The sequence below is a fragment of the Panulirus ornatus genome, chromosome 59 (assembly GCF_036320965.1).
Source record: "Panulirus ornatus isolate Po-2019 chromosome 59, ASM3632096v1, whole genome shotgun sequence".
NCBI classification, from domain to species: domain Eukaryota; kingdom Metazoa; phylum Arthropoda; class Malacostraca; order Decapoda; family Palinuridae; genus Panulirus; species Panulirus ornatus.
Window position 1 is genome coordinate 1,531,073 of NC_092282.1, and position 24,601 is coordinate 1,555,673.

Genomic DNA, 24,601 nt, shown 5'->3' on the forward strand with positions numbered 1-24,601 from the left:
TGCAAAATATACATACATACATATATATATATATATATATATATATATATATATATATATATATATATATATATATATACAATGGCCTGAGCCAGGTACCCATTTTATCGATCAACCCCTAAGGGTGGATGAAGAGCTGGGCTGAATGTGGATGGAGTGCCGCATATTAAGTGTTTGTGGTTTAACGTTATAAAAGAAAATTCTGTACTTACGTGACAGTACGAGCGAGGAGTCAAATACGTTCTGAAACAGAGAAAGAAATATGTTAGACGTAAGTTATATAAGAGGAGTAATTCATGACATATACGATGAAGCGTGTGAAACATCAAAGTTTATGGTCACAATAATAATAATAATAATAATAACCACAGATTCATTCTACACAATTCACTTGTAGCATTTTGATAAGGTTTGCAGTATAATTAAATATCATTCAATGAACATAAAACTAATATTCTCAACTTAGGAAAATGAGGAAAAACTGCACAAAAATGATGTTCTTCTAAAGAGCCGTGCAGAGAGGAGGCAACCCGTCATCTTTATAAGAAAATGATAATAATGATGAACCAAATCCGTGAGGTTCCTGCACGAGCATGACACTACCCAGAACATGCAGTTGACGCTACAACTTACATAAACCATTTGTGGCATAACAATAACAAGCCAGCGTGCGTGCGTTAGTGCGCACAGCCCAGGGAGGGCAAGAACCGTGAGGCGAATGTCCAGGCTGGATACAGAGGTCCTTTGTGCCGGACACACCCACACACGCCCCACTCTCCCCGACTCTCTCTCTCTCTCTCTCTCTCTCTCTCTCTCTCTCTCTCTCTCTCTCTCTCAATAAGCAGTTTTTATTCTGATTATTTTCTTGTGTGTGATTTCAAGCAGCTGTGAATATCTGCGGAAGTTAGGTTAAGTGTGTGTGATTTACAGCCATCTGGGCTACGTTCCGCCTCATTAACTCGGCTCATCGCTCTCCCGTGGCCATATTTATATAGAAACACGATCGCTGATCTATAATTATCTATAATCACCCTGTGAAAGTCACACTGGGATATTTATACTGCAGTACTCCCTCTGTAATTGTGTGATGATTGATCAAGGTCACTTCATGATGTAACCTGGTTGTATGTTGTGGTGTTGTTGTCTAGTCTTGGGTCAGCTCGTGTATCTGCAGGTTATTAGCCAGAGGTTGTTAGTTCTCAGTTATTAGGCAAGTGTTAAAACTACCTCTTGGTGAATGTGCTTTCTTTCACACTCTCGGTCAGTCTTTATATACTCTCTCTCTCTCTCTCTCTCTCTCTCTCTCTCTCTCTCTCTCTCTCTCTCTCTCTCTCTCACTTGTTTTCATAATGTATCAATCCTTCAGAGCTTCGGCTCTTAAGTGAGTCAGTTCGTCTGAATCAGTCATCTTGATCTTATCTCTCTTGCTTACTTCATCTCTCTCTCTCTCTCTCTCTCTCTCTCTCTCTCTCTCTCTTTGCTCCTTGATATTTCTATAGAATGTTTACCATCTGGTATTAGATATACCATATATATTGCTGTTTCTTGTTTCTGTGTGTGTGTGTGTGTGTGTGTGTGTGTGTGTGTGTATGTGTGTGCTGACCCAGCATGGCGTACTAGTCAAGAAAGTCCCACATTTTGCATCTTCGTCGTTAGAGTCTCTCTCTCTCTCTCTCTCTCTCTCTCTCTCTCTCTCTCTCTCTCTCTCTCTCTCTCTCTCTCTCTCTCTCTCAGGTCATCTCCTGGCCCCGTCTCTCCCTCTGTCCGTAATGATCATCATTTCAAAAGTTGTTCCGGTCAATTATGAGGTAATTGCTTGTTCCAGCTTTAAGCCTTCCATGTGCCAGTGTCGTTAAGGCCACGTCAAAATGTAACCAGTTAACTTTCAAGGAAGTTAAGGTCATCAAGGTCGAGTTATAACCATCGACCGAATATCTTCTTCTAGATCTTCGACCGGTGTTCACAAGATCATTATGAGAGCACATACATCCCCACTCTGTGTATGGTACCAGCACGGGAGTGTGGGAGGGAGGAAGGCAGGGAGGGAGGGGAAGTAAATTTTGAGGACATGATACACACTTAGCGGAACACAGAACTTTATGTTTATTCGTATCTTCGTTTTCTGTACCTTCTTGAACCCACATTACTTACTTCATCCTTTAAGCCAACCACGTCTAAGTGCTAACTCATTGTACTGCAAAAACTGTAACGTGTTTGGAAGAAAAAGGTCAGATTTTAGTTAGGTGGTCTTGTATGAGTGAAATCATTATATCTCGCTTGAGATAAGTGACCCTCTAGTAGCTCAACTATGGGATTACTAAAGTAAACATTTCCATAAACACTTGAGGGCGCCGGGAGACAAGAGGTTAACTGTTGATGCAGAAGACGCGACGTATGTCTCATTCTGTTTGTATAAACTGATGATGTGAGGTTGTGTGTTGATCTAGCAGCCACATCTCTCGTATTTCATTCACTATTTCCAAGCCAGATATGTTAACAAAACCTGTGTTCAGTATTGTATTGTTTTATCATCATCATCATACAAAACAGAAATTCTGTGTTTCATGAGGAAGGAGACTGTCAGAGTCAGTAGCCAATCAGAAAACAGGAAGCGAGTCCGGTAGATGGACGCGCTCACGTTAACAACAAGGAAAATCATTACACCAACCAACATGGTTAGTTATGTGTTATCATCACGTCAGATGATGACGTCAGGGAGGGAACACGCTTGTTTATCGAGATGTCAGGGAGGGAACACGCTTGTTTACCGAGATGTCAGGGAGGGAACACGCTTGTTTACCGAGATGTCAGGGAGGGAACACCCTTGTTTACCGAGATGTCAGGGAGGGAACACACTTGTTTATCGAGATGTCAGGGAGGGAACACGCTTGTTTATCGAGATGTCAGGGAGGGAACACACTTGTTTATCGAGATGTCAGGGAGGGAACACGCTTGTTTATCTAGATGTCAGGGAGGGAACACGCTTGTTTATCGAGATGTCAGGGAGGGAACACGCTTGTTTATCGAGATGTCAGGGAGGGAACACCCTTGTTTATCGAGATGTCAGGGAGGGAACACACTTGTCTATCGCGATGTGAGGGACACAACATGTTTGTTTGTCGTAACCTGAGAGCGACAACATGACTGTTTACGTCGTGTTCAGGAAACAGAACTTGTTTATCGTAAGACCACGAGCAGCACATGCTTGTTCTGGGTCATGCGTGGCCAGGCAGCCACACGCGTTAGAAGCTGGAACTGGTCCCTGACGAACGTGTATCAGGCTTATCAAGAAGTCGTGATATTGAGGTGTAGGTATATGTGATGTCAGAGGAGGTACAATCTAGTTCATAATGATGTCACTGGAGGTACACTCTTGTTTATCTTGATGTTAAAAGTGGTACACGTGTGCAGTCAGTGTGGTGTGTGAGGATGGCTGTATGATCGTACCACAGGTAACGCACACTACCACCAACCAAAAGGTAAAACTTGGAAATGAATAAAGGAAGAAATGAAGATAATACTTGATGTGAAAGAACAGTCACAGAAAATAGGAGTTGTAACAGTAACCGAAGAGATCAAATATTTATGGATGAAAATTAAAAATAAGCGAGAGAAGAACTGACACGTAGGAGTTAGTGAGGGTAACAATTGAATGTTATGTACAGGTTTACATGATGAACATTTCGGGTGATCTTAACATCATGAACAATATTGTATAGAACAATTCTATCACTTCTGTGAACAAAGACGGATAGGATTAAAATGCAATGGATAGAGACCGGGGCCTGTAGAAAAATACTAGAGGTTCCAACATGTGCACAGTAGACAACAGGAAGAGGTGACTTGGAGCCAGAAAGCACGCAAGCAAAACCTTACAAGCGGCAAAACAATTTGTACATCATATTGGAAAAGGAGGAAATAAATTGGTCAAGAGTAGAAGAAGAAATATTTGAACTGGAGAAGCTCAGCTGGAAGGATACGACTGGAAGAGAAGGCCTGGAGTAGAATATGTACTAACACAGGATAAGTGGAGAGAAGGGTAGAGGAATGTGGCTCAGGGGAATGAAGCAAGACATGGAAGGGAAGACAAGTGTGGCAGTTTATAGAGCACGGAACAGAACTTGAAGTAGAGCAGACGGTGCACAGCAGACCATCATTACAGTGTGGTACACGTGCAGGACATGTATGATGGTTCAGTGTCAGGCTGTGTTACGTATTAAGTATGGGCGGGATTACTAGTGTGACGTCGTTCATTGTAAGTCACTTATGAGTGCGTTGTGGGTGACATCCGTATTGGGGTGTTCACTGTCAGTCGCACTTCTGTATGTGTTCATTGTGAGTCACAGCGTCACGAACGACGGGGAGGGAAATGATTCCAGAAGTACTGTTCTGTGACGTATCTGTTCTCCGTCCCACTTCGCAAATAACGTCCAGACCGTAACAGCAACGTCACATTGCTTACCGTATCGTTACGGCAACGTGGCTGATGTTCGCAACTTTACGATATCATACGTTACGGTAGCTGGTGTCCATCATACGTTACGGTAGCTGGTGTCCATCATACGTTACGGTAGCTGGTGTCCATCATACGTTACGGTAGCTGGTGTCCGTAACGTTACGGCAGCTGGTGTCCATCATACGTTACGGTAGCTGGTGTCCGTAACGTTACGGTAGCTGGTGTCCGTAACGTTACGGTAGCTGGTGTCCGTAACGTTACGGCAGTTTTGTTTATCATAATGCAAGGGTAGGAGGAAGGCTGTTTACACTGATGTCAGGACTGAAACTCGGTTTTTATTGTGACGTCATTATAACATTAAGGGAAGACGCTTCTTTATGTTGACGTCACAACAGAAACACCATTGTGTACCGTGATGTCACGGTTGCAGCAAACTATAAATGTTTTCTGTGTAGATAGATAGATGGATAGATAGATAACTGTATTTATTTGATTATACAAACTTTCTTGTACAAATGTATTATGCAGGTATAGTTGCAGTAGTTGTAGTTGCATGAAGTAATTTGTCAATTTACTGGTGGGACTGACTGGTCGAGAGGTTCACCCAGTACTGGTCGAACTGACTGGTCGAGAGGTTCACCCACTACTGGTCGGACTGACTGGTCGAGAGGTTCACCCAGTACTGGTCGGACCTTGGTCGAGAGGTTCACTCGGTCGTTCCGGAAGTTGAGGGTTAGGCAAGAACCAACGATTCCTTTTCCTCGAAGTCGGTAGCTCCGTGGCCGTCCGAGGTTCCCCGAAGTCTATGTATCCCTCCTCCGTCTCCCTGGTGCTCCATCTGAGGCTCCAGACCTGACCGAGGTTCCCCGAAGTCTGTGCATCCTTCCTCGTCACGCTTGGACTGCCCGAGGTCTTGTGTCACCTGAGCGAGCCAGTGTACCTATCAAGTCGACCGAGTCGTCGTGCAGCCAGTGTTGGCCTGAGGGCGGCGCTGCGTTCAACGGCACGGGGATATAACCTGCCGACGTCTTCAGTGTCTGGATCATAACGTACGTGTTCCCAGAGTGGTACGAGGTATCAGTGATACCTATTGGAGCTCAAGTTCGTACCACAGAAATGAAAGGTCAACCTGTATGGTTAAGGAAGAAAATATATATAATGATGTATCTCAACATCTGGTTCACACATCATGCCGGCCATCCAGCTGTTTGATGGTGAGAGGTTGAGACCAGCGGTGACAGTGTAAACATCTGTTTTTCTCCAGTAATCACAACCAGTTACCTGATGTTGGCTTCCCTTCAAGTATCAAAACAAATTTTGTTTTCGCTTCCACTCGGGTCTCTTCACCTTTCATCTTTAACCACAGCATCTTGAAGACACTAGACTTCCTTCTTGTAGAATCCTCGCACGAGAAACAAGCAACATGTTTTAGATAGATAGTTGGATAGATAGATTTAATGTTCATCTGTGTATCAGTTGGTCAAGATTACTCTCGATGGTGAGAGGCATTCCCGCCTCCTCTGAGACAGATCAAGGTCGTGTTGGTGACGCTGCGGCCGAGCACCACATATATACAGGATGCACACACATAGAAAAGTAAGTGCCTTCAAATAAGATGAAACAGGAGTATGAAGGCATGGGATGTGAAGGTCACTTATGAGTGTCTCACTACCCCGTCACGCTTAAGTGGCACCACCACTACCCCCCCTTGCCCCAGCCAAGGGGGGGTGGGAGGGTGATCAAACCAGGGTCATGTTGGAGCCATCATGATGACACAGGAGGTACACAGCCACCTGCTTTTACCACTAGGATGGTCATGTCTGCGGGTGGATCAGGCCAAGGCAAGGAATAAGGAGTGTACAAGGTATGAATCACGAGGAGAGAGAGAGTTCTTCACGGAGCCAGGAAGGAGAATGCAGTTTCATTGCGTTAACAGAAAACGGTCAAGGGGAAATACGAAGTGTGTGTGTGCGTGTGGTGTGTTTAGCTTGTAAACGCTGCAGACATGGAACAATAAGAACTTTGTGTGCTCCAAGTGATATATCCTTCCTTCGTTAAATACTTTGATCATGTGAACCTGATTAATGATGATTACTCACCCAGGACATACTCAACTTGGATGAAAGACGATAGTCATCCACTGCACATAATGTTGCTCCACTTGAGGATCAAGAAAGGACGTTGATTGGTGGTAGGCTAGACGCCGGGGAATCCATGGTGCTAAAGCCATGTCTTACCACCTGCTAACTACCTGGAGAGCAGTCGCACAAGGTCACACCTCACACCCAAGACGACTGGATTACGACAGCGGGTAAAGTGTGGGTCAGGCAGGCCCTTGAGAGTATGATTTCCTGACGAGTACCACGTGGCGCCGGCAGGAGGCGTGGTTCCCGGAGTTAAGTCAGGTCGCTGCTAGAGAGATAACCCAGGAAATTTGTGTAATGACATTGAGAAGTGACGCTACAGAGTCGCCAGTGTTTTACCACCGCGGTTCATCGGGTGCCGCAACCATCTCTCAAGGGTTCCGCGAAATTCTGTAATCGTTAGAAAAATGATTGAGGCCCATTATTTCATGATTGAAGCCCATTACTTCATGATTCACAAATGGTGGTAGTCTATGTTGAGCTTGGCTAATGGTTCCTACGAAATTGCTGAAGAAACTTTAGAATTTTGCTCAAGGAAAGGGAGAGAATAGCTGGAAGACGTAGGGCTTCCATAAGATATTACGTGGTACTGACTAAGTTCATCGAAGATATTGCTAGACATGTCTCAAGTAATGCAACAGGTTTACCCTAGTATGAGGCAGCTTCCAGCTATGATATACATAAAGTCTCCTCTATGCACCAGTCTTCAGCAGCGTCAAGTCTTCAGCTGATCCTTCGTGAGTACTTAACTCTCTAATGTAAACAAGTTCTTGGTTAAACATTTGACAGTACTCCAAGATTTTTTTTTTCATTCCCAATGTTGACAAGATAATATAATGAATGGAATGAGAAAGCGGATGTTCTCCAGGCATATGGAAAAAGAAAAGGAAACGCCCCATAAATCCCGTACGAGCAAATGAAGAGTAACAGAGAATGAAATTGTTTTGGGAGTGTGTGGGTGGCGGTGAGGAGCATGCGTCGTGAGCCGCCGCGGGAGGAAGTGGTCGCTTGCTCTGTAAACATCGCACCCGCTATAATACCCCCGCTGCTATGCTAATCCCCAGGAATGTGAGGCTTAATTCAAAATGATTTTATTTGAGGATGACGCTGTGTAAATGTTGATTTTCTTCGTATCTGAAAAAGGTTCGGGTTAACTCGCGCAGTAAATTTTCGTGATTCACTTGAAGCGTTCGTAGATGCATCGTTTATTTGATTTTCCTTTAAGAAATATTTTTTCGAGCAAGGAAATTAAGATTGATATTATGAATGTCAATAATGTAAAACTGGGTTACAAAGGCCGAGTCATTTACATTACAACGATAACTTGACCATTTCTTCCTTGTAACAATAGTGAAAAAATGAAATCCTATATTGGTCAGTAGGTCTTCATGATGTCACTTTGTTTACATCGGGTCTCCTTCAGTGGTTTGTCTGGCATCGATCATCAGGACGTCAGTGTGTGCAGCAGGAATGATGATGCATCGTGCGCCAGCAGATAACTTCCCCGTGAAGGATCAAGTGTGTCTGCAAGAGCAGTGCGTGGTGGCCCACCCTCACCTCGACATAGACTTCAATGGACGTTATCCCAGTTGTGCGGTGGCGCTAACACTGCTGTACTGCAGACTTGTATATAGCGGCAACGTATCATTAATTCCTATACTGTCATTTTTAGATTTTGTCCCACTGGAAGGATAATTGTGTTTCACATGTAGCTGTTCTCTTCATAATAATTGATGTTACTTTTATTAGTACATTGAGTTCATTAATTGATTTTAAGATTCAATATGATGTTCCGCGGCAGTCATCATATATTTCAAAATATCCGAGAATCAGAACTATAAACCTGCATGAGTTATATGGACTGTAATGTGAGGATAATTGCAGCAGGAGGTCATTACCTGGAATATGGATACGACCGAACGTGTCACACATCATCAGACACCATCAGTTGATGGTGAAAGAGGCAGTAACATGCAGTAGCTGGCGGTCAGTGTGTGTCTCACTGTCATCGTAAATCAATTTCGGATATTTGGACTAAAAGTCTTTTTTAAGGCAGTTTTGAAAAGAAGTTCCTGGAAAGTGATGATGTAGAGTTGATTGTATTAAATGAATGATGCAGATAAAAATGCTAGCCAAAATGAATGATCAGAAAGTATGAGGGAGGCGCTCATGTGGCGGGCGACCAGTTCACTGTAGCTTTTAAGCATGCGCACAACACTTGGCGGGCCATGTGTAACCACTCCTACTGTACAAGTAATCTAACAATGGACAAGATTATTTGTATAAACTGGAAATGCCATCAAGCAAACCCAGCCTGCGTAACGTTAACCTGTAGATCACAACTCAGACACGAATGACGTCACGTCTCATCAACATCTGAAGTTGTTCATCAAGACATAACATGATCAGACCTGACCTGAGACTACGAGTTTGTGTCAGTAATGAAACGTTTCACCAAGATTTGTGATTTACTTTTGACAGATTGCATTATTGTGCTTGCTTTAGCTCTGCCAGTTGCTTTTGATATATATATATATATATATATATATATATATATATATATATATATATATATATATATATATATATATATATATAATTATTTTTTTTATAATATTCGCCATCTTCCGCGTTAGCGAGGTAGCGTTAAGAACAGAGGACTTTTATATATATATATATATATATATATATATATATATATATATATATATATATATATATATATATATATAGTACCTGTAAGTGTCCATAATTATTGCGACAGTTAGACTCGTTGTTGTGTACACTGTGCTCTGGTCGAGGAGTACTGGCTAGGGTGAACAGTAGGTCTGACGTTCGACCAACTTCCTTCATGGACGTGGCTGGTAGTCGCCCAGATCACGTGTTAATACAGTATTTCTTCCCAACGAGCCAGAAATCCGGTATTAATGGCATGAGACTCAAACAATTTGTGGTGGTTAACGTTATTATTCGTGAATGATGGTATGACTGGCCGCCATAAAACTGAAAAATGACACACAGAGAACCTGACGTGCTGGAGAAATGTCTCCAGTCGTCTGCTAGCCCACCTCCAGAGGGAACGAGTTGAAATCTATTTTTCTGTGTGTGTGTCTGACCTGACAAGTGAATCATTTCATGTCAGACTCAACCAGAAGGATTATGTTCACTTGAGAGGTTCTACGGGAATGATTATGTAGATTTGATTATGATATACAATGTTGCATCAAACTGTAGAAAATATCAAAGAAAATATGGAAGAGATAATCATAACATATGGCGGTGTTTATCCATTTATCTCTTTAATACGAATTTGCACATAGTAAATGTAGATAGACGGTAAAGAATTCGTGGACGTATTGGTTTAATCAAAATGTAGGTTGGCAGAACATAACACAAGGTATGGTAAAGTCTAGAACATAACACAAGGTATGGTAAAGTCTTGAGTATTTAAACAACTGCTCAAAAATTATATCATGAACAAGAACTGATTTACAGAACATAAACCAGATAGATCAGTGGAACATCTTTGTACAAGATGAAAAAAAAAAAAAAAACACGATCGTAAATCACTTATATGGCAAAATTATTATGAATACAAAATTCTTGATTGATAATATACGATGTCATAAAGCACGAATTTGAATCAAAATGTCGTGAAACATTATGAAAAGTATTGTAAATACTCCAGAAGTAAAGTTCAGAGTAATGTAACCATGGCTTGGTGTATTATAGTAATCATCTTCCAACGGTAATTCATTCCACCTGGTTATATCCTCGGAGCAGAACTACATACATTATATATATATATATATATATATATATATATATATATATATATATATATATATATATATATATATATATATATATATAATATATATATATATATATATATATATATATATATATATATATATATATATATATATATATATATATATATATGACATGCAGTAATTTATGAAGACGATACAGAACGTAATTGAATTATCATTAAACGTAATTTACTGAACCGTGAAATTTGCAACACCTAATCGTAAGAAACTCCTGGTAATTGTCTTCAACACTCACAGCCACGCCACATATTACTACGATCGTATTTCTTCCATCATAATCACGTTTATCTTTAATATACATGTGTGTGTGTGTGTGTGTGTGTGTGTGTGCGCGCTCGCGCGCGCGCGACAGAAGCCAATGTTATGACCAAAAATCTCCCCTAATGACGATGAAAAAAAAAAAATAGAAATCAGATTTTTGGGAAAAATAATCTTGAGGTTAGTGTCAGAAAACGAAGGTAAAGAAATATTTGACATAAGTAAGTAGGCAACCCTCCCGGGAAAAGTGGACACGTGAAGCTTTTATCAAAGTCAAATCAAAACAAAAGACGATATTCATGCGTTATATTGCCGTCATAAAATGTTCAATGACACATTAAGATAAGAACAGTGTTGCAGATCCTGAGGCGAGGCGATCCATCAGGAAGATGAACACATGTCGTGCATGGCTCCTCACTGCCCAGCACACAGCACAGGTAGCTAGCATGGCTCCACACTGTCCAGCACACAGCACAGGTAGCTAGCATGGCTCCACACTGTCCAGCACACAGCACAGGTAGCTAGCATGGCTCCACACTGCCCAGCACACAGCACAGGTAGCTAGCATGGCTCCACACTGCCCAGCACACAGCACAGGTAGCTAGCATGGCTCCACACTGCCCAGCACAGCACAGGTAGCTAGCATGGCTCCACACTGTCCAGCACACAGCACAGGTAGCTAGCATGGCTCCACACTGTCCAGCACACAGCACATCGGCTCCACAGCACGGCCCACTCCCGCCTCTAGTTAATATCATTATCATTACACATTCCCAGGACGCCTTGTATGGGGCTCCTGCAGCTTCGGGACTGCCTCTCGTCCAAGCAGACTGGTGAGAGGAGTTGGCTGGGAAGCGTCTGCTCTCGTGTGATGGTCCGTCTCGTGAGAGACGCGAACGGAAGTAGCAGTGAGGCCAAGTCTCACACCCGTTCATATGTTGTAGTTTCACGGGCTGCTAACCCGTCCTCAGTATGATCATTGAACCCTCTTGTGTTACAGTGTAAAGCTTCGCCCACACTTAACAGCACATGACAGGTTCCCTGATGTAGCGTCTCGCAGTAAAGTGACCTCTGCCATCGGCGTCGTCTGTAAAAGTGTGTCGGCGGAGTCTGACTGCAAGCAGAATAATTGATTCTTTTAATTCACTATTGTTGCCGTGAGATCTTGAGGCGATCGAGATGGTGATGTCGACACCTTTGGCATGTTACCTCGGCCAGTATTATCGAGGAGGACTTCCCTGATAATGGCAGCAGGTAGGACGTCTCTAACAGTAGCTGAGGATTATTATCATTTTAGCTTCCGTTTGTGTTGGTTGCCTGTGAGCCTCACCAGATGATGTGTAGCTGATCATGACACTCGCGCCTGCAGGGTGAGCGACACACGAGAAGGGAACCAGTGGTCCTCCGTTGTTTTACCTCGCTCGTTCATGTTCACATGATCCGTCATCATCGTCCTGGCCGGTGCATAGCAGGGTCTACCTCCCACTACCGTCTTAAGGACCAAGCACCAGCAGTGAGGAAGTAAGGCGTCCTGCTTTAATACCCCTCAGAAATTATAGCTTCTGTGACGAGGCAACATATTTCCAACCAGGAATATTCCTTATTCGTGTCTCCAGCCATATCTTGGGTTCTTACAGTAACTCGCAAAAATCTTAACGAAATTTGCGCGTTTCGTGTTGAAGAACTGGTGTTCACTGGCGAGGCTGTGACCAAATGGGCCGTAAATGACAATTGAGAATGTTAATAAAGTCCTCAGCATTTATTTCTCGCCTCCACACTGAGAACACAGTTTGGCCACCGCCGTCCACCACAAGTTCGCTGCACCTGATAAATTCAGTCAAGTCTGGAACTTAATACAACAGCGCAAGGCTAATGAAGGGAGGCAGGTGGGGTCGCACCTGTGTGTGTGTATGTGTGTTGGGCCATCACCGCAAGTGTGATGTTCTCCACCGCCTCCTAAAGGAATGATGCAGGGTTGAGTGTGTTGGCAGAGGGTTGAGGAGAGTGGACCAGCCCAGCTGGGTTGGAGTGGACGGGTCGAGTGACCTTCATCTTCCATCATAACACATCAAGCAGTAAACCGTCACAGTTCCACAAGTATTATAATCACAACATATTAGGGCATGACTCCAGCTGACCCAACCTCTACTACCGCATTTCCTTCGCTCAGGCCTTATTTTCTCGTGCACCGCAGTGACACACACACACACACACACACACACACGAAAGCAGAGTGAGGTCCAGGAGAGGTAGGGGAAGAGTACCACGCACGGCCAGGAACGTTCCGGAGGCCCACGATGCACGCGCCACCCACCACACCTTGAGTGGGGGAAGAAAGATGTGGTGCACTTAGGGACACAAGGCTTCATGTAGTGCCATACTTTAGTGGTAGTAGTATACACTGTGTAACCCCTACGAGGCACTCTGTCTTGGAGATATTTATTTCCCTCCAAGAAAGATGATACAGCCTTTCTAAAGGTGGCTTCTTGTGTGTGTGTGTGTGTATATATATATATATATATATATATATATATATATATATATATATATATATATATATATAGATTATGTGTGTGCATTTTATGTGCATACAGAAATTTATGACGTCTTTTCCATTACCTATAAATCAGCGTACCATGGTACACTCTTCCAGTTTGAGTGCTGACGGTACTAGACTGAGCCACAGCCATAAGGAGAGTCAAGCCATAAACGTCTGAGTAGTTTAATAAGTAACAGACTCAGAGTTGAAAGTTCATCTCACTTGGTAAGATGTTTTCTAAACTTGTAGAGTGACGAGTGACCAGTCTTAATATTACAACGGGCCGGCGGCGCCTCTCAGTCTCTCTCTCTCTCTCTCTCTCTCTCTCTCTCTCTCTCTCTCTCTCTCTCTCTCTCTCTCTCTCTCTCTCTCTCTCTCTCTCTCTCTCTCGGGTACATCGGAGAAGTCCTCCGCCCTTCCTGAGAGACGATGAAGGGTGAGGGTGTGGTAGGGTGTGGGCGGGCTGTGGGGCCACGATGAATCCACCGCGGGCCAGTGCGGGTCAGGGCCAGGTTAGGGTGAGGGCGGGGAGGACCAGAGGGCCGAGGGGTCCAGAAGGCAGGACATAACTAAACCAGCAGGATTGCGGAAGACCACAGAGGCCTCGTGAAGAAGACCAGGGAGGATTGACGGTATATCCCTAAGACTCGAGAAGACGCGAGTCGGACGCAAAACAGACCTGAGAGGTCCAGTATAAAGTAAGAACGACAACCATGAAGACCACACAGAACCGCAACGGACCACGAAAGACCAAGATGACCAGAAATGAACGAAAAGTGACCAGAGAGAAAATGAAAAAATATGGAGTGGAACCACACACGAACCAAGACGGTTCAAGAGAGACCATACAAGCTAGGAGGTTGTCAGGGTAAGTAGCCAGGACCATCCTGAGCCAAGAGCATTTACTACGTCAAGTTAACGACCTACCTCTACGGGGGTAACACCTGGTCCTCCCTCCTCCCATGACCTGGACCAGGGCACCCCACTCTCCTCCCACACGACACTTGAGTGAGAGGAAAAAATGAATGCAAGTGAGCGGACCACGTCTGAACATTAAGTAAGCGGTATGTATGGTACAGTCAAGAAGCCGCAAGCGGTATGTATGGTACAGACAAGAGGCCGCAAGCGGTATGTATGATACAGTCAAGAGGCCGCAAGCGGTAGGTATGGTACAGTCAAGAGGCCGCAAGCGGTATGTATGGTACAGTCAAGAGGCCGCAGGCGGTTGATATGGCGTAGTCAAGATATACCAAGCGGTGGCATCATCCCACCAAACGTGCAGGCGGTTTGTTAGTTGCCGCAAGCGGCTGACAAACATCGGTGTCAACAAGCCAAGGACCTGACACACGACACATGGTGTCACCAGCGAGGGATGTGACACGTGACACGTGGTGTCACCAGCGAGGGATGTGACACATGACACGTGGTGTCACCAGCGAGGGATGTGACACATGACACGTGGTGTCACCAGCGAGGGATGTGACACATGACACGTGGTGTCACCAGCGAGGGATGTGACACATGACACGTGGTATCCACGTCTGAATCATGTCTGTCCATGAGGGAGGCAGACGACTCTGTCCTGATCTTTGAGAAAATGATGACGGTTTATAACACAGTATCCCATGATGTGACGTTCTCTCACAACATATCCCATGATGTGACGTTCTCTCACAACATATCCCATGATGTGTGACGTTCTCTCACAACATATCCTATGATGTGACGTTCTCTCACAACATATCCTATGATGTGACGTTCTCTCACAACATATCCCATGATGTGACGTTCTCTCACAACATATCCCATGATGTGACGTCTCTCACAACATATCCCATGATGTGACGTTCTCTCACAACATATCCTATGATGTGGTGACGTCAACTGGCAGGAGATAGGTCGAGGCTCGAGGCTGAGGTTAAAGCTGGAGGGCGAGCGCTTGCAGGTAAATCTGGAGGGTCACCCCGGAGGCTGGGAGTGAGAGCAACTGCTTGGTGACCCTGATCAGCCAGGCTGTTGATGTTGGCGGGCCAGACTCCCTCACATGCCCAGCAGGCAGGACGATCAGGTACTCATGGAAGAAACTTAACAAGTTGCCTCATGAATAAATCCACTTATTTGTCCAAGTAGTTCCCTAAATACGGAGTTAATGAGGAGACCAGTTCCACCGTCCGGATGGTAAGACTGTAATCATCATCATAATTACCTTCTCTTACACTGTCTTGACTTCACCAACTCAGCCATGAATTCTTACTGGATGTTCTTGCAACTCTAGACGTTCTAGTGTTTCCTAGACGCACGAGTTTTTATTTCTAGGATGAGAGTGGCAGTCTCCTGGCTGGCGGTCCTGTTGGCTGAATTAATGAAAGGTATTAAAGATCTCTGGGGGCTTCCTTGTTCACTGGGAGGTGAAGGATCTCTGGGGGCTTCCTTGTTCACTGGGAGGTGAAGGATCTCTGGGGGCTTCCTTGTTCACTGGGAGTTGAAGGATCTCTGGGGGCTTCCTTGTTCATTGGGAGGTGAAGGATCTCTGGGGGCTTCCTTGTTCATTGGGAGGTGAAGGATCTCTGGGGGCTTCCTCGTTCACTGGGAGGTGAAGGATCTCTGGGGGCTTCCTCGTTCACTGGGAGGTGAAGGATCTCTGGGGGCTTCCTCGTTCACTGGGAGGTGAAGGATCTCTGGGGGCTTCCTTGTTCACTGGGAGTTGAAGGATCTCTGGGGGCTTCCTCGTTCATTGGGAGGTGAAGAATCTCTGGGGGCTTCCTTGTTCATTGGGAGGTGAAGGATCTCTGGGGGCTTCCTCGTTCTCTGGGAGGTGAAGGATCTCTGGGGGCTTCGTTGTTCATTGGGAAGTGAAGGGTCTCTGGGGGCTTCGCTGTTCACTTAGAGGTGAAGTCTTTTTATTTTTCTAAAGATGTCGAGGACATGAGTTATGGACGTAAGCCCTCGTCGAGGTCAGGCCTTATAGGACATATAATATAGTACAGTAAGCAGTAACATGACGAGAGGAATCTGAGAGTTTGGTGGATGTGAAAAACCTGTTAGGTGTTAGGAAAGACATGAGAAGGGAAAGAGTTCCAAAGTTCCGTGGTGAAGGGAAAAACACATGACAGCGACCCGTCACCCATAAACTGCCAACGGTCTTACAGTGACCGTGTGAGGCAGTAGTTTGCCCAGTATTATGTGGTACAACGAACGGTGAGGGTAACGCAGGCTGCCAAGTCTCAAGAGCAGACGCTAACTGCAGTGGGAAAGCAGCAACAGCATTGCTAACAGCATTAATAACATCAGCAGTAACAACATATGTAACAGGAGCGTCACCAGGAACAGGAAGGGCAGCTCTAGTGGGACAAGTAACACCGTCAGCTGTTAGAGTACCAGTAACAGCTACGGTGGGAACAGTAGAAGCGTCAGTCGCAGCAACACCAGTAGCAGTAACAGCAGTAGCTCAAGCAGCAGACTTAGTATACGGAGCTGTGACCGCTATCAGAGAAAGAGAGGCAGGAGTAGGTGGGAGCAGGGGTGGCGGAGGGAGGGCAGCACGACCTGGGGCAGACGCATGCGAAGTAGCAGCAGCAGCTGGAGGAGGAGAGGGAAGGTCGGCGGACACGCAGGAAGGGCGGGGTCTTGGGTGGGGGGCTGGAGGATCTGCCGGTCATAAAGCAAACATTGAGGAGGACGTCTGAAGGAAACGGCGGAAGAGGGCCTTTGAGGCAGACCCCCGTCCTCCCCTTCATCGGCCGGTGATAGGACCCTGTCAGCCGTAGCCACCACAGTTTGGGATATTAACACGTCTGTTTGTTTAATCCTCTCAGTCACTCGAATAACAAGGAAGCATAAAAACTGCACTAGACATAAATACTGGCCCGGGTCTGGCTCCCTCTCGGCCCACCAACACCCCTCCTGCGTAGCGGCTCTTTTGCTCACACTCGAACGCTCAGTGTTTACATTTTGTTGATTTATAGCTGTTCTCCCTCGTCGAATCGTAAATTTCCTTCATATTCTGGTCTATACATGTTGTGGTATCTGTGTGCAGCAGTTATAATCTTAGGCAGCTGTCTTGAGGATAAAGGAGTTGAGTTGTTTACAAAACCTAATTAACAGGCGCATATCTGAATGGCCAGAACGGGATTTTTTTCCTGGTTATGACTCGTTGGTTGGTGGTAACTATGGCCAGGCGTATTACTATATGGTTTGGATAATTAAGTGCTGACGTAAGTGTTTATAAAGACGTAATGCACACTGTTTCAGGGAGATTAATGAACTTAACTGCGTTTCGTTTCTGTGAGTCTTTTTCTTCAAGAAAAAAATAATGCTTTCAGTGTAAACTTGCTGCGTTAACATTCCACATTTGGCCAAATATAAATGTGAGCGATGCAGAAGGTAGAAAATATAAAGTATCAGTCACTAACTATTACCAAGACAAAGTGACTACAGAAACTGAGGTTTGTTTTGCGACTCTTGGAAGTGTTGTGAGTTAACTGTTGGTACTTGTGAGTGTGGATTATACGGTATCTACCTCGTACCCATGACTCCTCTTGACGCACGCCTTCTCATACACTCCACGCTTTCCCACACCCACACACTACACCCTTGCATATACAGCACGCCTCCAGTGCCACTTTGTCTCACCCCGTAGCTTGCTGACTTCCAAGAGGCCATTTCCATCTTCCAGTCCCTTACCTGTGGCGTCCCACAAGACACGAAAATAGGACCCTTGTGCTTCTCCATGCTTATATAAACGATACTATGAATCATGAAGCAGCTTGAGGGAAGTATGTCGACATCCCCTCCCACTCGACAACAACTGTCCCGAATAGCCTGCCCAACCGGACCATCGCCAGTCATGTCATCATCAACAAACCTACGACCATAGTCTTGTACATGATCCAAACCTCTAACCTTCTCCCTAACACTATGTCTCGTGGGGCCTCAGTCCCCTCCAAGTTGCTCAGTCCATCAAGCTTCTCCATATCTGAACATTTACCTAAAGTGAAAAGACCACGTCATCACCATCAGCAAATCCTCCAGCTCTAGCCTCTACTTTCTTCTGAACTTCCTGCACCACAACTCAAACACATCCACATAAATTTCATCCATCCTGAACTTGCTCATACCTTCCCCGCTTTCCTCACCTTCCTCCCAGCAGTCCACCACACCACAGCCGCTACTTGATAAGGTGCAGAAACGAGCATGGAAGGTGACAGTCGGTCTATCTTACACCAGATGTCAAGAGGCGCTCAACATTCTGTTGGTCCTCCCAGTCGTCTCTAACCAACTCATGCCACACCTCAGGAAAAAGTTACTTCATCGTTATCGCCGTCGTCACCTTCCGCCGTCTAATTTGCCTTGTGCGGGTAACCCCGGCAGATCTACTAGCATGCACCCCAGGCTCATCGTGTGAGAGGTAGCGCAGAAGGATAACAGATCCTTCGTCCCCGAATTAAGAGTCCACAGGGCACAACGGCCGCCTCAAGCTTATCCGAATTCGTACAAACTGCAACAAAAACCTCCTCATACCCACCACTGGGAGGGAGTCAGTGTAGTGTCACCTCTCTGTTTATGTAAAGACTGTCACTTTCACACACCCCCTCCCCTCCCCTCCCCCCACTTTTATAGCCTCGCCGTCTGTAGTGTTATTTTACGCCAGTAACAAAAGTCAGTTCAATATATCGTTCAACGTTACTGCTGCTTCTGTTACTAATATTTCTACTACTACTACTACTACTACTACTCGGCCACACACACACACTTTCTTACGTCCCAGCTCCATGCCTGCCCACACATCTACACACACACACACACACACACACACACACACACACACACACACACACACACACACACACACAGACACACACACATACACACACACATACACACACACACACACACACTGTGTGACTACACACGACCTCATCTCCTCTGTTGAGCAAGTTGAGTGCCTGAGCGTCGTTCTTCAGTATATGGTGATGTGTCTGTAAATGCCTTTGATGTATGTGGACATACAGACGTAAATGTGTGTATGTCTCAGTAAAGTAAGAATATACATGAATGGGAATGTGCATATATGTGAGTATGCAGATGTGAGGAGTGTGTATATATGTGAGTATGCAGATGTGAGGAGTGTGTATATATGTGAGTATGCAGATGTGAGGAGTGTGTATATATGTGAGTATGCAGATGAGAGGAGTGTGTATATATGTGAGTATGCAGATGTGAGGAGTGTGTATATATGTGAGTATGCAGATGTGAGGAGTGTGTATATATGTGAGTATGCAGATGTGAGGAGTGTGTATATATGTGAGTATGCAGATGTGAGGAGTGTGTATACGAGCATGTGTGATTCTGAGGGAGAGTGTGGCATCAGAGCCACAGTATAGCGGCGTCCAGTGTGGCCCCTGGTGCCTGGTGTGGCGGGCCGGGGTCAGACGGGGCCATCAGGTCGTGACCCCAAACCCACATACCTCCCCTGACCTTTCTGGTGACCCCCCATCCCCCAACAGCCCTCCCAGGTACCGCTGGGCTGTGTTGAGGACTGAACACAACCACACACACACACACACACACACACACACACACACACACACACACACACTCGCCGCGCTCACGACCACACATGAGGACGGGTTTGTGACGGCTCCAGGTCACCACAAAGACTGTGACGGGTTACGTTACCAGGTCTTCAGGATGTGCACGGCAGACCTCCGCCAGGGCGGCTGCGTCTCCACCAGCACACCGGAAGCACTCCACACATAGCTGACCCGACCACCACACCGTCCACACATCCACGACCACCACACCGTCCACACATCCACGACCACCACACCCAACAACACCCACGACCACCACACCGTCCACACACCCACGACCACCACACCGTCCACACACCCACGACCACCACACCGTCCACACACCCACGACCACCACACCGTCAACACACCCACGACCACCACACCCAACAACACCCACAACCACCGCACCCTCTACATGCCCTCTACAGCAGCCTACACCCATGGAGTCAGTCCTATGGCGCCTCTGCATCACTTGATCCACCCAGACGAGCAGATCCAACCTGGCGACCTGATCAGCTGATCCAAGCAGCTGACCCGACCAGTTAATGTAGCAATCAGAACAAAACCAGACAGTCCGACCATGTACACTAACCAGCGGTTCCCTGCACCCGACTCGACCATCTCGCCAGACCATCCAACCTACATCCGACCATATACACCCTACCAGACCAGTTGACCGCCACCGGAGCGACCAGCTTCTCGTGAAAGAGCACTTTTGGGGAAGACTTACTGACCGTCCTGATGTCTGATATAATCACTGCATTAACCTGGCTACCACACACCTCCTCCCTCACTCCGCTAGTACACTACGCCCCCAACACCATGGTACACCCTCTCCCTCACTCCGCCAGTACACTACACCCCCAACACCATGGTATACCCCCTCCCTCACCCCACCCTTACACTACCCCCAACACCATCACCCCCTCCGGCCTAGGCCGTCCGTACCTTCAACATCTGCAGTCAGCACCTCCCCCTTGTGTACAACAATTGTTATAAAATTATACTGGTTTGTGAAAAATCTCTCTACACACACACACACACACACACACACACACACACACACACACACACACACACACACACACACACACACACACGTGGTTGCTGTCCTTTGTTTCTGTCTACTGTACATGTGGGTTGCTGACATTCCATCAGGAAATACACACAATGTCCATCTTAGACATAACACTTGGAGCAGCGCCACACGCCACTCTTTATTCTTAACTCTACGTTGTCCTGTGGTGAGGGCTACGCGCTAGTTCTGCATAATGTCAAGATCTTGTTATAAGTTGAGAACATTCAAGATTACATCTCCCCCATACTGGACAGACAGACGTATGAACACACACGCCAACATATGTGTCTTTACCTCACTACATATGACTCTCATCGTTACTAATATAAAGATAATAATAATAATCATTATATTATTATCATTATTATTTCACTATAAGCCATGTAACAGCAATAATAAATAAGATATAACATGGAATACATGAAGCATGTGAGTGGAGAGGACCAGTTAACATGACGCACTGAAGACCACGAAGGTGATGCTACAGAGAGACAGTTACATACACAGTGTGAGGCAGGTTGTGAGGGTAAGCCAGCCGTCTTCATCAAACATGTAACATTATTATTATTCTGAAATGTGGCACAGATCATCTCGCCGCTCCACAGATTAAGACGGGATTTTGTGTACGAAAAATTCGACTTGATATTGACAGAAATACAAGAATGAGGTCATGTTGGTGGACCATATTACCCCGGGGGTTCCTGGGTGCCACACCTAGCTGTGATGCAGAACACTCTGCTCGACCATTCTCTGTCTTGTGTTTCTTGTTTCATAAACTCGTGAGTTCCATTTAACACAGGTTGCAAAAAGAACTTAAATTGTCTGTTTTTTTAAGGAGGTATTGATGGGATTAATTTCCTTGAGGATTTTCTTTATATTTTTACCTGAGGGATTACAGCAGATAGTTTATCAAAAATTTCGTGAGATAAGAAATACGTTTATGTTCGTAAGTCATGGATCATGGATACAGGAATACAGCCTGGTTACATCTGGTGGGAAATAGCATGTGACAACTTCACTGAGGAAAAAATCAAAGAAACTGGAAAGTCAGAAGTGAGAGTCTTACCCCAGAGCCAAGCAAGAACTGTCCATACACCACGACACAAGGCTCCCCCGACATACCTAAGACACAAGGACCACATACCACACACACACACACAGGCCACCTCACCAGCACATGTCGACTCGTGGTGGCCACACTGGTGCTCACGGAGACCACTGCCTGGCTGGCTGGCTGGCTGGCTGGCTGGAGGAAGTGAGGACTGAGAAGATAGTCAGAGGTTTTGGAAACAGAAGTCGAGGTGAGGCTGCTGACGTGATCAGATGTAGAGGCGAAGTTCAAGGAGTACGTCCTCCTCCGTCAGCAGTGTGTGGTGTCAGCAGCCGTATTGTCCCGTCAGCTTGCCACCACAACCTTGACCACAGTTGTGAGGGTAGGGAGGGAGGCTGACACCTCTCTCTCTCTCTCTCTCTCTCTCTCTCTCTCTCTCTCTCTCTCTCTCTCTCTCTCTCTCTCTCCTTTACTAAGGACCTTCATCAGGAGCTACTGAACACCTCACATATAACACCTCTAGGTAGAGAAAGTAGAACACGAGTTCAGGGTAGTGTGCCGACGTGTTGTGTGGCGGGGGTCGGTCACTAGTGTGAAGCCAAGTGACGGTGAGGTACCCTCATACCGGCAGGTCTTGGCTCTCCTGGTACCCCCTGGTCTTGGTCCTGGTAACCCCTGGTCTTGGTCCTGGTACCCCCTGGTCTTGGTCCTGGTACCCCCGCAGGTCTTGGCTGTGTATGAGTGTTCCACTGCACCTGGCAGGGGGTTACCACAAGACGTGTATCAAATATCAGAACAAAGGATGACGCGCACATAGAACCTCGAACACTGAGATCATTACTGACGAACACACGTGCGCGAAAGTACTTGTAGCAGTAGATCAACACACACACACACACACACACACGTGTGTGTGTGTTACCCCATCCTAAGTCAGTCACCCCAAATCCTAAAGGAACCATACATGAGGCGTTCGCGACCCCAACATTACTGTCGCCGCTAGAATCCCGCCTCCGATCGAGACCGATATGGCGCCACTAAAACCAGGTTACATGGAGTATCTCACACCCAAGCGACCAGCCAGGCCCAGTTTTTGCTGCCGGAGATCACACAATGTTAAATGTTTCAATAAACTTTGGTATTTGTGGGATGATAAAATGCTACAGTTGCTCTAATATGACTGGGGAGTTTCGTCTTGTATTTGGTTTGTGTAAGTTATTGGTAGTTAGCAGGATCGTCCTTGTTCAGATACGTTAGCAAATCAGCTCTTTTTTGTGTACGAAATCTGTATAATCAAATCCATTGTCAGTACTTTACTGCTTCGAGTGTGCAGTTTGAAGACTGCAGAGAGTGAGATGGTCTGTAATCTTATCATAACGAATAGAATAAACCAGTAAATACTCTCACAACCCGAGTATCTTCCATCTTATCCCCTAAACGTTCGTGAGGGATTTTTACTTGATCACACTTTTGGTAAATATATCTTACTGTTGTGTGTGTGTGTGTGTGTGTGTGTGTGTGTGTGTGTGTGTGTGTTGAGCACACAGTAAACATTATTGTGTTCTGTGGTGCGGAAATAATACACTTGCTTGGTAAAGGTGTTGTCTTTCAAAACGAGGGTCAGAGTCCCATATATTTTGTTACACACACACACACACACACACACACACTCTCTCTCTCTCTCTCTCTCTCTCTCTCTCTCTCTCTCTCTCTCTCTCTCTCTCTCTCTCTCTCTCTCTCTCTCTCTCTCTCTCTCTCTGTCTGGGATAGGATAAGGCGAGGGAGGGGGTGTGGACAAGTGCCAGGCTGGCCGTGCAGGTCGTTATCAGCCGAGGTGTGAGAACCTCTGTTTGAGATCAGGCCAGCAGGTAGGAGCTCGCCTAATTACCTGCCTGGCTCTGTGGTTCCTTATTTCGCCCACGTCCCGGGCCCCTGACATGGCCGAGGGTGGTGGGGGGCGCAAATGGTTGGTGTAAAGGGCCGGGGAAGGGGGGGGGGGAGAACTGTGTCTGTCCTGTACTACGGAACTGAACCTGAATCTCAAGTCTTTATTTGTCTACGTAACAACAGACGCAGCAGGAGCAGCAGCAGGAGGTCCGTGGTGATGGTATGGGTGAAGGGCGCACGTGTAGGGCTGGGTCGAGGCCAGTAGTGACTCTGTACAGTACGTCAACACAGGATTTGTTTGGGTACAAGTGAGGCAGACATTATGATGCAGAGTGGAAGCCCACCACCTGTAGGATTAGCCCAACACATTACAGTACACAGTGTACAACGTACCACATACATAGTATGGCAGAGACAATATAAACACACAAACGAATCACGTCTACGCCCAGTATCGTTGTGTGTTCCCTTAGAAAATGGAATATAGATAGTGTACAGTTCAGAATGTTGATATTAATACAAAAGATCACAAACACAGTACATATGGGACCTGCTGTTACTCGCGCTGAACTTAATGAAATCTTATGTCCACGTACGAAGGTCAGAGCAAGACTGATTTTGGATTCAGTGTGGGAGGGGCAAACTGAGTCCTCATATCCATCACCAGAATCGGGACGACCTAAGGTTAGTCTCAGCTGTAAGTTGTCCAAGGCCCGCACACCTTCAGGGTCAACGTACACGTGTGCATTGCGCACTGCTTGAGTCACGTGTGTGTAT

At 45.9% G+C, this 24,601-nt stretch overlaps 1 protein-coding gene across 3 annotated transcripts in view; it reads right to left on the reverse strand.

Annotated features, from left to right (window-relative positions):
• Positions 1 to 24,601, reverse strand: part of LOC139767290 (GATA-binding factor C-like) — a 188,339-nt gene that overhangs the window by 104,963 nt on the left and 58,775 nt on the right. For all 3 annotated transcript variants that reach the window (XM_071696490.1, XM_071696491.1, XM_071696489.1), the window contains exon 2: positions 213 to 243. The gene's annotated coding sequence lies outside the window, so the exon portion shown is untranslated. The remainder of the gene's footprint in view (positions 1 to 212; positions 244 to 24,601) is intronic.